The sequence below is a fragment of the Rhinolophus ferrumequinum genome, chromosome 4, assembly GCF_004115265.2.
Source record: "Rhinolophus ferrumequinum isolate MPI-CBG mRhiFer1 chromosome 4, mRhiFer1_v1.p, whole genome shotgun sequence".
NCBI classification, from domain to species: Eukaryota; Metazoa; Chordata; class Mammalia; order Chiroptera; family Rhinolophidae; genus Rhinolophus; species Rhinolophus ferrumequinum.
In genome coordinates this window covers 79,372,668-79,384,814 of record NC_046287.1, presented here as the reverse complement: position 1 = coordinate 79,384,814, position 12,147 = coordinate 79,372,668, and positions in this window count along the sequence as shown.

The following is a 12,147-nucleotide window of genomic DNA, read 5'->3' as shown; positions in this document are numbered from 1 at the left end:
AATTTTTATACTAGCATGCCACTGACTTAGGCTGTATCTACTTCTACAGAGACGCAACAATTTTAAAATATTTTAAGAATATAATAACTTGTGAAAATAATCATTTCACCACTCGGTTGATGCTTTGGTCTACAAGCTTGTTCAAACAGGGCACACCTTCAGGTTTCAGCTGGTCATACCACTCAGTACGATGATCAAAATTACTTTCAATAGGTTTATGTTTGTTAGGAACAATTATTTGTATTTATTTTGTGAGAAGCTTGATGCTAAGAATTTGACATCATTATTGCGTTAATATTTGCAATAACATTGTAGGATTAGTGATAATTTAGAGATCAAGAACCAGAGGTTCATAGAGATCCTCAGTAAATAAGAATTGGGTCCAATTTTATAGCCAAAGACTGCTTCGAAAGGCAAAATTATCTCACATATGAGTGAAGTCATATGGTTCTTGACTTTTTCTGTCTGACTTATTTCACTTAGCATAATAATCTCAAGATCCATCCATGTTGTCACAAATGGCAGTGTTTCATCTTTTCTTATGGCAGAGCAGTATTCCATTGCCATTGCCCCCCCCAATAAATTTACTAAATTAGAAATATTACATTAATTAATTAAGTAAAAGAAAGGCAAAATTCATTCTAGTAATCATATTGTCTCCTGCTGAAGTTAGAATATTTTAAACATTGAATTTAATCATTTTTAAGAATGAAAAAAAAGAAAAAAAAAAAAAGAAACTGACATTGTTTCAATCTGCAACTCAGGATTATTAAATTTCTTCCACTGTCCATTCTAGGAACTTTCTACTTACATGTTGTTAGACACCTATACACCTTTGTTCTGCTCCAGAATCCATTTCACATTTTCAGAAGTGCAACAGCAAGTGAGCCCTAGAGTAACAGGCATGAGCACCGGCCTCATGATACCAAGAACCAACAATCAATTCTACAGAAAGGACCCTGTGATCATAGCCATCCCTTTCCTTCACCCAAAGTTCAGTTTTCCTCCATGTAGATAAATTGGCGCCATGCATTGTTGGTGCATGGAGTGGGGTTGAGAGTTTTGAACGAGTACTGCATCTTGTGGGAAAAAATAAAGACATACTGACCTGAAAATTAAGGACAGATAGAAAAGAAGGCACAGAGCAAGTATTAAAATTGTTTTGTGTGTGCTTCAACACATCTGTAGACTAGGTATACCTATGTGAGTTTTGTAATTCTCAACTTGATTTCTGTCTCTTTTCCTATCATCACTTTTCTGCTTTTTATTTCAGTTTTCTTCACCAGCATTGCTGCTTTTTAGGGTCTTTGACTTAAGAGCAGCAGCCTGGACACAGATTTCTAATCTGTCTCCTGTGTAAGCAGTTGTTTTTTGATATTCACTATCTCATGTTGTACCCAACTATGATTCACCCCACCATAGTTGCTCAGCAAAAGGACACAAGTCTTCATTTTTGACAAGGTCACTAGTCATATAAGTTGTTGAGATTCCTTGTTGATACATTTGTATTTAAAGTGGAATGTAGATATCAATCAAGACCAAAATAGTAATACTCATTATCTCATACTCCGGTAGTATCATTTTATTTTTGTGGAGAATTATCAACAACATACCCCAGTTTTATTGTCTCAACCTCTGCTGCAGAGACAGCACAGGGCAGAGAGTAAAATTATGAAAAAGTAAACAGTTTTTAGAAATTTCTATTTTTGCTTCCAAAATAGAAAAAAAAATCATATCTTTAAAAATCATGGCATAGAATGTAACAAAGGAAAAAAGAGTACTGAAAAAAATAAGAAACCAAAAATAGCTCAGTGGCAATTTAATAACTGACAAGACTTATTCCATCTGCTGGAAAGAATTTAAAACCTTTACCTGCTGCCACTCACATGATAGAGATTTAGAGTTCAGAGCTGAAAGCTAACATCTGATACGGAAGTATGTGATCATGATTCATCTGCAAATGAATTCCTCTGCTTAATAAGTGTTATGCTGTTTGTTTCAAGGAAATAAGATTCCCCAAGTTTTGAAGTGTAAATAAAAACGGCACAATGGACAGGAAGGAACTAAAATACTTGTGTACAGATAGCATTAGGACACCTGAAGGTAATCAGATCCACACCTGGTACTCAGCGAACTGTAGGTCAGGTGTTCTTCACACAGAAATACTTTGAAAGTGAGGAGGTTGGTTGGAATCCTATATAATCAGCCACTGTCAAAGCATAAAAGAGAAAAATATCTCCCCTATGAAAGGGAGAGCAGAGGCAACCTATGCCACTGAATCCTTATCTCTTGGATTCCCCTCCCAGCTCTCCATAATTCAAAACAGGCAGGCAGCAGGCTGTACAGATGGAGACGCAACAGCCAGAGTCCACGTGGAGCATTATAGATCTGGCTAGTTGTCTAGTTAACAGTCAGCTATTTTTGGATAATACCCACAGCTGTTTTACAAAAATTAAAAAAAAAAAGAAAAATGATGGAATTATCCTGAGTTCAGTATGTAAAAATATTTGCACAGGTTGGTGCTTAGGCTTAAGCCATTTTTCTTATGTTTAGCCTGCTTGTTGGTTACTCAAACTGACTTCTTTTGCAATCAACAACAAAGAGATTCTGTTGATAGGATACTGTGGGTCGTATTAGGGGCATATTACACAATTTTCGCTCCCAAAAGAAATGTTTTAGGCACTGATTATGATTTTCATGTAGTATTGTTTGTTTTCGACTTTGAACAGGCAGATGGCAGAGAGGTTTCAAGACTTCCTTGCATGTCATACCAACACACAGTACTAGGTACAGAGGAGGCGCTATGTTAGGTATGTGTTCATCAAAGTGACCGACTGGGATTCCTTCTTCAGCCAGCAGGCAACACTGAGGACAGCTCTTCAGTTAATGGAATTTGGGGGTTGAATGTGGCGTGATTCATTTATGTAGTGAAACAATGTGAGGAAAGGAAGCAACCACATACAACTGACAAGTATGTTCCCTATAAAAGACTCTTTATAGATATAGTTATGTTAGCAGATACATAAGTTATCTTTTAAGCTATAAGTCAGTTTACTACTCACAAATCTTCAATTTAGTAATCAGACCAACAATTACAATAGCGTATTTGACAAAAAGAAGTTATCTATAGTGGTTTTAACAAAATAGAAGAGACAACAACAATTGATCATTTATGGACTGCCTACTTTCCAGTACTGTATTCTATATTGCCAGTGATATGTGTTTGTGTGTGTATAAAAAAAAAAATCACACAGTCTTGTTTTCAAGTTACGTAGTATGCAATAGAGAGAAGACCAAAGCAAAATAACATATTTTTGTAAGAAAAGTACAAATAACATGCTTTAGAAGTTCAACAGAGAGAGAATATATTTGGGTGGAGAAATGAGAAAATATTACACGGATAAGAAAGATTATGAAATCTGCCTTCCAAAGGTGAGTAACATTTCAAATGGTAAAGAAGGGAAGGACATTCTAACAGGAAGTGGCATTAACAAAGGCATAACTTGGGGAATTTATCAAACATGTTAAATAACTAATTACAGAGCCGATTTGGATGGAACATGAGGGTTGTGATTGGGAGGTGGGTAGAGGAAAGCTGGAAAGGTAGGCAGGTTTGTATTCTGGAAGCCCATGGGAGGGCCGGCAAACATGACTACCGTCGTGCTTCTTGTTTCAGAATTGGAGAATTTTGTGGAGTTGCTAATGAACCCATTGCAATCCATGTCTGACATTTCTGTTCCATTAATATCCAAGGCCCTTAATTAATAGAACCTGCAACTCCAAGAAAACTAAAATGTTATATAGGCCAAAGGGTCCTCTGCAGTTGATTTTTGTTACCTTTCCAAAGGCATTATCAAACGTCATGTGTTTTGTAGATTTTACAAAGTCAGGTCTCACGTACAAACCAGGGCATCCTCTGGCTGCCAGTTCTCCTGCCTCAAGCGTCAGGTTGAGCTCAGTGACAGTTGCTTAGGCAATTCTATTGTTAACATGCCAGTAAATTAGAATAATGATGTCCTTAGCCCTATTACAAATCCCAGACACCAGGTTTTGTTTATTGCTTTTTATTCTGATACTATTATACTTAAGAGGGGGTGTGGACTCCTAGTCTTATACCTAGTTCACAGTTTAGTTGTGTACAGAGTATTCAATTCATTACATTTTTTATTGTGACCTTTTAAAACTCTTGAAAGTATCTGTTTCATTAATAGTCTTTGCTTTTCTATAGCCTTTTCTTGCTCAATAAAATATAAATGAAATTATTTTCCCAGTATAACATGATTTTAGGAAAAGAACTCAGATTGTTCTAGTCATAAATCAATCGTATCTTTGAATATGAAGACGTTTGAATCAGCCGATGAAAACATTTAAGTATGTATTCTCTGCTAGATGGTTTGAATCTAAACATAAGTTGGAGTGGCCAATCAGAAACCAGACCAATTATTTCATTCATTATCTAAAAACAGTGTATTTGGCCAAAATGGAGCAACTTTAACCCAAACATATATTCCAACCACATGTGTGGCAAAGTGATATTAATGCCTAAAATTCTGTGGCTTTATCTTTAGTGATATTGCTCCCTGCCCTTCGCATTGTTTGAGGAGTGTCCTGATGATAGACTAATCTGTGTGGCAGTAAATGGTCAATCAAAGTTTGTTGGGTCTTCATGGGTCCAATACTAGTAGTATTCAAAGGACTGCCTGGATTTCTCTTTCGAGGTGGAGGAATATGGTCTGATTGCAGCCTCTAATTTTAATGAGCAGAAATCAGACTGGTTGTAGTCGTTGGTGTCTGTCACCTCTTCAGCTGCAGTTGAGAGACCTTTCTTGGGAAATAGGTGATGACACACTAAATATCTAAATACTCCTCACAAGTGCCTCCATGCCAAAGGTGTTGGTTCCTCCTGGTTTCACAGATCAGCAAAAGCAAGTAAGTAGAGATAAAGCTATCCCCAACAAAGGGAGACTGAGGGGAAAGTCACTAATGTCTTTTCCCATCTGCTTTGTCCAATCTAGAAACAACCAATTCTCTCTTCTGCTTAGTTCTCCTAGTGAAACAAAAGTGTTACCACCCCTCTTGTGAAGTAAGGAGAAAAGCAGCCCCAACTGGAAGAGTGAATGGCAGTGCAGTTTCATTTGGGTTTGGTTCATAATTGATGCTTTTCAGTATTATTTCTTTAGTAATCACATACATTTCTCTGATTTCTTTTTTAATCACACAAGGTAGCTTATCACTCTGTTAAAAAAATAAATAAATGAAAGGCTATGAAATGAGCGCTATTGGAAGGGTCACATTGCATGCTGCGTGTGTCAAGGTGGCCTGGGCAGGCAACAGGAGTAATAGGAATGATTAAACCCTGTCCGATGGGGTTAGGTTTAGAGCTTTCTTGCCTCATGACAGGCTGTGACAGTCAAGTGGCACTGAAGCAGAACAAACTACGGTGGCAGTTTGCTGTGTGCAGTGCAACTGTCAAAACTGCTGTACAAAAGCGCATGTCGGGGATAACAAGCAGCAAAGTTTGCAACCTGACTACTCAAATGCTGATGCCCAAGATTTCTTCACAGGAAACTCTAGGTTATTAGCCCCGTCTGGGGCATTCTGCTGTTCTGAGCAGGACTTCCACCTCTTCTGTGCTCTGAATATCGTCAGCTTTCCATGTTATAACAAAGCCTACCTTCTTTGGAGAAACACAAACCAGTCTTCACACAACCCCCATGGAGGGCTAATACTCACATACTCACACGTAATCCATGTGTGGTTTATCATGCTTTGTGTTTGGAGCAATTGTATGCATTCCACAAAGAGAAAGCCTGTCCACGTGTGAAATCTAGTTCCAATTATGTTGCTGTAAGAATAGGTTACAGCACAGATGTAAACCTGCCATCACAAATAGGGTGAAATACTTCACACCCAACGCTAAAACAGTGAACTTAGCATTGTCACCAGTTCCTTGAAAAGTTGAAAAAAAATTACTTTACACCCATGTGGTTTCACAGGTTTTTATTAGAAGCCACAATAGACACTTTTTGCCAGCAGTAAATGAGAAACATTTCAACATTGTAATTGCACGGGGAGAGTTTCTCAGCCTCTGTCATCCTACGGGAATTCTCCCATTGAGTTTCCATAGGTTGAAGAAAATGAGAAGGTGGCCCACAGTCTATCACACACAGGCTCAATTTTAGCATTGCACTCTGTGATATTATTCATGTTTGGAGGAGTCAGGTGGAGGTGTAATTCAAGTCTGCAATCTTGAGGGTGCTAGGTGTGTGACCTCTGATGAGGTCAGACTGTCCAGGTGTAATATAAACTAGGAAATCTCAGATCCTAAAATCAAATTTTCTCTCTAAGAAACATGATCCGAAAGGTTTCACGTGTCCATTACTATAGGCTTCAACAAACTCTCAGCACAATGTGGTTAGAGTAAGCAAAGGGTTGCCATTTACATCTAGTTCGTAAAAGTAATGACTAAATTGAAAAACTTCTTTCAAATGGAAAAATCATCTACACATACTTATTTGCCTAAAATAATTCATAAGACCTATGAATTTGAAGTTTTATTTTCTTTACCTGCAGCTGAAGAGGCAAACAAAATCATTCCACTTTTACTGTGAGGAAAGAGAACATATTGTTTTTAAAGGGCAGTAAATTAGCTAGCGCTGGAAGCATCTATTTTCTTGCCTTCATCACTGCCAACTCCTTCTGTTTTCTTTGATCTATGATTTGCAAGCTACTATTATTATTTATGTCTTCTACAATTACGACCAGTGACACCTCCCCTTCTCCAGCCCTAAGTCACAAATATGAAAGGAATAAATGCTGTTTATTGTGACAGTCTGCCTTTTGTCTCTGGAACAATGACAAACTATCGACTGACAGCTTGCTACTGTTTTTACTACTGCTCTCCAGCTTACTTCTCAAGTGTTCTCCAGAATGTGACAATAGATGGACATGAATAAAAATGCCTGGTGAGAATCTGTTGCATTCATTTACCTCCCAATGAGCTTATTTGGAGACATATATTGGATAAAGAACAGAAGGCCCAGCAGTATGAGGACATTTGAAAGATTTTATACATCTTTGAGAGGCAGGTCTTCTTAGCTTAACAAGGATCTCTAACCACTAATGTACTTAACTTTTTAAATGTGTCTAATTTTAAAATTATACAGTCTACAGATCATGTAAAGAGGGAATGCAGACAGAGTCATTTGTGAATTTTTGGAAAGATTTCTATTTCCTCAGCCTGGGAACTTTTAGCAGAGCAGCAGTTACACAGAATGATTGGAAGGACAAAAATGTTTAAGGCTTTCCAAAGGGCCTATACTAATTAGCTTTTTAAGTTGTGTTAAGATGACATACTTACCGGATAATTGCACCTTACAGAGCAGAGTAGATTAATAAATAAAAGTCACTACAATTTTTGTATGCCGAACTTTGAGCTAAGTGCAGGCTTGTAAATATTTGACAGCCAGCCTGCTTTCTTCTAATGTCATTAGTCAGAAAAGATTACTAAAAGCCAGCAGTAGCTCTGGTCTCACAGAGAAATTGCATTTAGGGACGTGAGGTTCTGTTTCCCTTGTTTTTAGTGGTTTGTAGAAGAAAAAAAAAAAAAAAGAAAATCACCACTCTCTGGAATTCCACTCTTAAAGAAGTAATTTAAAAAATCCCCAAACCTATGTTTTTACCAAATTTCTATTTTGGGAAACTTATTTAAAAAATCAATACCAACTGTATCCATAGTTTAAAAAAATTCATAACTTGCAAAAATTGTTATCTTGTACTCACTCTTTGGTATCTTCTTCTTGATATTAATCTTCTAATAACAGATCATAAATATCCAAAATATGGTTTAACCATTTAAAGTTCACTGCAAGTAGAGTTGCCTGGCAGAATTTTCATTTCTTGAGGGAGGTAAATGGAGAATACAAAATGAATTAAAAGAATGGTGATGAACCCAGATAAAGTAAAAATGGGGAAAATGAGAAAACCAAGCAGGGTATGATGTTAGTTAATAGTTTATTCAAGGAAAGAATGGATGCAAATCAGTCATGTGACAATAAATGTGTGTTAATATTCCAACAAAGAGACAAAGACTTGTGTTAAATTGGAATGAAAGACAAAATCCAACTGCTTATAGAGAGCACGTCTAAACTAAAATTTTTAAATGTTTGAAAATATAATCATAAAAAAGATTATATGGTAAATGTAAAACAAAAATAATGTTGGAGTTCCTTATCAATGTTATCTAAAACAGTATTCAAGGCTGTAACCATTAAACAGAACAAAAGGGGTATGATGGAAGTAGAAAACTTTTTATTCACAAGAAGATAAAGAATTATAAACTTTTTATAGCAAGCAATATAGCTATGGAATACATAATGCAAAAACTCCCAGAAATGCAGTTGGATAAAACCAAATAATAATGGAGACTCAGTTTGCAAAATTCTGAAAGAGTTGTAATTAAGTAGAGTGAAAAAAGCAATGATCTGAAAAATAAAATCAGCAGGTCTGTGTGTGTGTGTGTGTGTGTGTGTGTGTGTGTGTGTGTGTGTGTGTGTCTGTGTGTACAGACCGTGGATGGATAAAATGACAGGTATTTAATAAACAATTAGATCGTGCTTACTATGTGCTGAGTAGTGTTCCAGGGTTTGACATATTAGTTCATGTAATCCTCATAATAGTCTTTTAAAGATGAGGAAACTGAGACACTTTACCTGGACAAGAAACTTGCTGAGAGTGACATGACAGAGAATAGCAGAGCAGCATTTAACCCAGCTGGTCTGGCTCTAGAGCCTATGGTTTTAAGACTCTTGTACATCATACTGCCAACAGAGAATGTATGTTTTTCTCTTGTCTCGGGGAAAAATGTAGAACAACTCATGTATTGGTCAAAATAAACTTTAACACATTCTAAAGCATATTTATAGACAGTATTTTCTGACCATAATCTAATAAAAGCAAAGTCGCTACCAAAAGATCTCCCTTTTCTCCAAAAAAAAGTTCACCAGTAGATTTAAAAATCCGTTGTAATTAATTCCTAGATCAGAAAAGTATCCCACAACTAAGATTGAAGATAATTTAGCAATTAAATCTGCCGTAATTATTCCTCCTAATACATGACACTTTTCACTTACCACTCTATTGTTTTTAAATTGCTAATAAAACTTCTAAATATTCTCCCTAATTCCCTTTATTTGTACTAATCTAGTCACTTAGGTATATCTATGTTGAATTTAATTGACCGCAATTGGATAATTTTCCACTGTTAACACAGAATTAATTTTATACCTTTGTAAGTATATATTATTTGTAGTTTAATTTCTCCTAAGTTGGATCCATTATGGTTATAATAGTGAGATGTGTGACCGAAAAAATTTAATCAGTCCAATTCCCGAATTCATTTTCTAGCTTCAAGGGAGAGGGTGGGGCTTCCTAGTCACGACCAAGAAGTTTATGATAAGTAGGATATGGCAAATATGCCCAATCGGTTGTTATTTCTTATGATTTGCAGCCCGAGATTGTGGTTGGCGATTATCACTTCTGACATTTCACTGCCTTCTTTACCTGAGGTTTTGACCCAGGTGGATTATTATATGTTCTTTGATTTTTTTCCTTTCATTACATTGAGAAAAAAAGAGAAAGACAGAGAGAGAGATCCATGTGTTCACACACACACACACACACCAAATAATTATTCTGGTGAGTCTGATCTATAAAGTATCATTCATAATTGATTTAGTTCATATTTTAACCAAATCACTCTAAACATCTCTATCTTATCAGTTGTTTAGTCAAGGCAAGTGTTCAGTTTTATTGATCTTTTTATTTTTACTATCAATTATACTAAGCTGATTGGAGGAAAAAATGTCATTATTATTATCAGTCTTAGAGTATATTATCATTTTCCTAGTTATTGATGGCTAAAATAAAAAATGTGTCCATACAGGGAGATGAGTCATTTCTCATAACTGCCATGTAAAGTAAATAGCAAGTTGGAGCGGTGACATTTAAGAATGTCCAACATCAACAAATGTGCGGCATTGCATGAGCTGCTAGGTCACTTCTTTGTGCACAATGAGATAATCACTGGCAGTCTGTGTGCCACAGTTCACTATTGAAACAAAATGGAGAAATATCTCGTATTTTCTGAAGTCTTTATCATTAATAATGGATTACTAGAAAACAATGGCCATTTTGAAGCTGATTTTAAAATGTCCCTCTGCTTCCCGTAACCATATTTGACTAAATTCATATATCTAAAAATGTATATGTAATTCTAAGATCACATCTACAACCTTTATTTAAATACCAAAACCACATTATAGTGATTTTATTATACTACTCTCTCACAATTATGTTTCAGAAAATCCTCACTGTCTAAATATGATTTACAAAAATGTTTTCAATTACATGCTGCTTCATGTCAAGTATTCTTAAGCACTGGATATGTATGTTATATTTCTAGGCTTTGGGGAAAAGTAGAGTTAATCTCTTTTAAAATGCCTAGTATATTCTCTGGCACATAGGGTTTAAATTTAAAGCTCGAATCTAACTGTCCAATATATTTGTGATATTTGGAATATAAATCATCCATCATCTTAAATATCAATTCAAGAAAATCCTTCCAGGATATTGTAATTCTTCACAATAGTACCTTTCTTTTCCATTATTAGTTGGCAGGTCATAGTGGCCATTTTTTTTTTTTTTAGTGTGATTGGGATCATTGGGGGATAAATTCCCATCAGAAATTCTTGTTTACCAGCACACCTGAGGAATGCAGGCCCCTCCAGTTTGTATCAGAGCTCACTATAAAGGTTTTCTCACAGGGATGCAAGCAGTTCGCACAGTTTAAAAATGCCTCCAGTGCCATTTTGAAGTGACACAAATAATGAAATTTCTTTTCGTCTATTGGGTTGAATTTCCTAAGGATAGGGTTCAGGTGGTTAGCAGTAGAACTAGACTTCAGGATCCTAGACAATCCCTTCTTCACTGCCAAGCATATTAGAGCACAGGATAAATATGGAACGAATGAATGATGTAAAGGGTCCATAGTACATGTATTCATTTAAATATCTCCTGACTTCACCACCCTCCCTAACCCTCCATACTGCAAACTGTTTTTGGGATGTTAATGTTTATGCCTCATTCTCTCCATTAGAAAAGTTCTTCAGGAGTCAGAACTGCCATGGTTTGCAGACTCCATCACAGTGGCAGTTATCTTGGGATGACTATTTTGCCTTGGGCAACCAGATCAGCTTTATTTCTAGCCCAACTAATGACATTGCTAAGAATTTAACTTTAGCTGAAGTCCAGCTTCCCCATTTCTGTGGTGAGAAGCACAGAAGGACAAAAAGCACTGTGTCTTTTTCTATAGCATCAAAACTAGTCAGGTCACTGCTGCAAAATGATGTAAGTTTTCACTCCATTATCAAGACCTCATCCTTATCAGTGACTTTTGCAACTTGAATCAACTGCCAATAGAGTATGGCAGCTGGAGAGTGGACATGGCTGGATTTGCTGCCAAACTTGGTTAGTTTTTAATTCTCTGGTTGTATTTAAATTAAAGTAGGGAAGGTATTACCATTTCTTGGGGAAATTTCTGGTAATACCGTGTTTCCCTGAAAATACGACCTAGTCGGACAATCAGGTCTAAACATCTTTTGGAACAAAAATCAATATAACACCCGGTATTATATTATTGTATTATGTTATATTATATGACCTGGTCTTATAGTATAGTAAAATAAGACCGGGTCTTATATTAATTTTTGCTCCAAAAGATGCATTAGAGCTGATTGTCTGGCTAGGTCTTATTTTCGGGGAAATACGGTAGATAGCTCTGCCTTTGTGTGTGTGTGTGTGTGTGTGTGTGTGTGTGTGTGTGTGTGTGTGTATTTAGAGAGAGAGAGTCAGTAGTAGCTTAGAAAATGGAATTAATCATACTTATTAGCAATTTGTATTCACCTTTCAGTGGAAAACAAATCATGAAATGGAAAAAAATATAATTGAAAACTTGTGGAGCAGAGATGACAAATATAAAATACTTCTGTTGCAATAACTTGGCAAATGGATGATGATGATTATGACAACTGTTTGTATTTGATATCAAAAGAGGAATGTCCTTTTTCCCCTGAGGAAAAAGGTGGACTA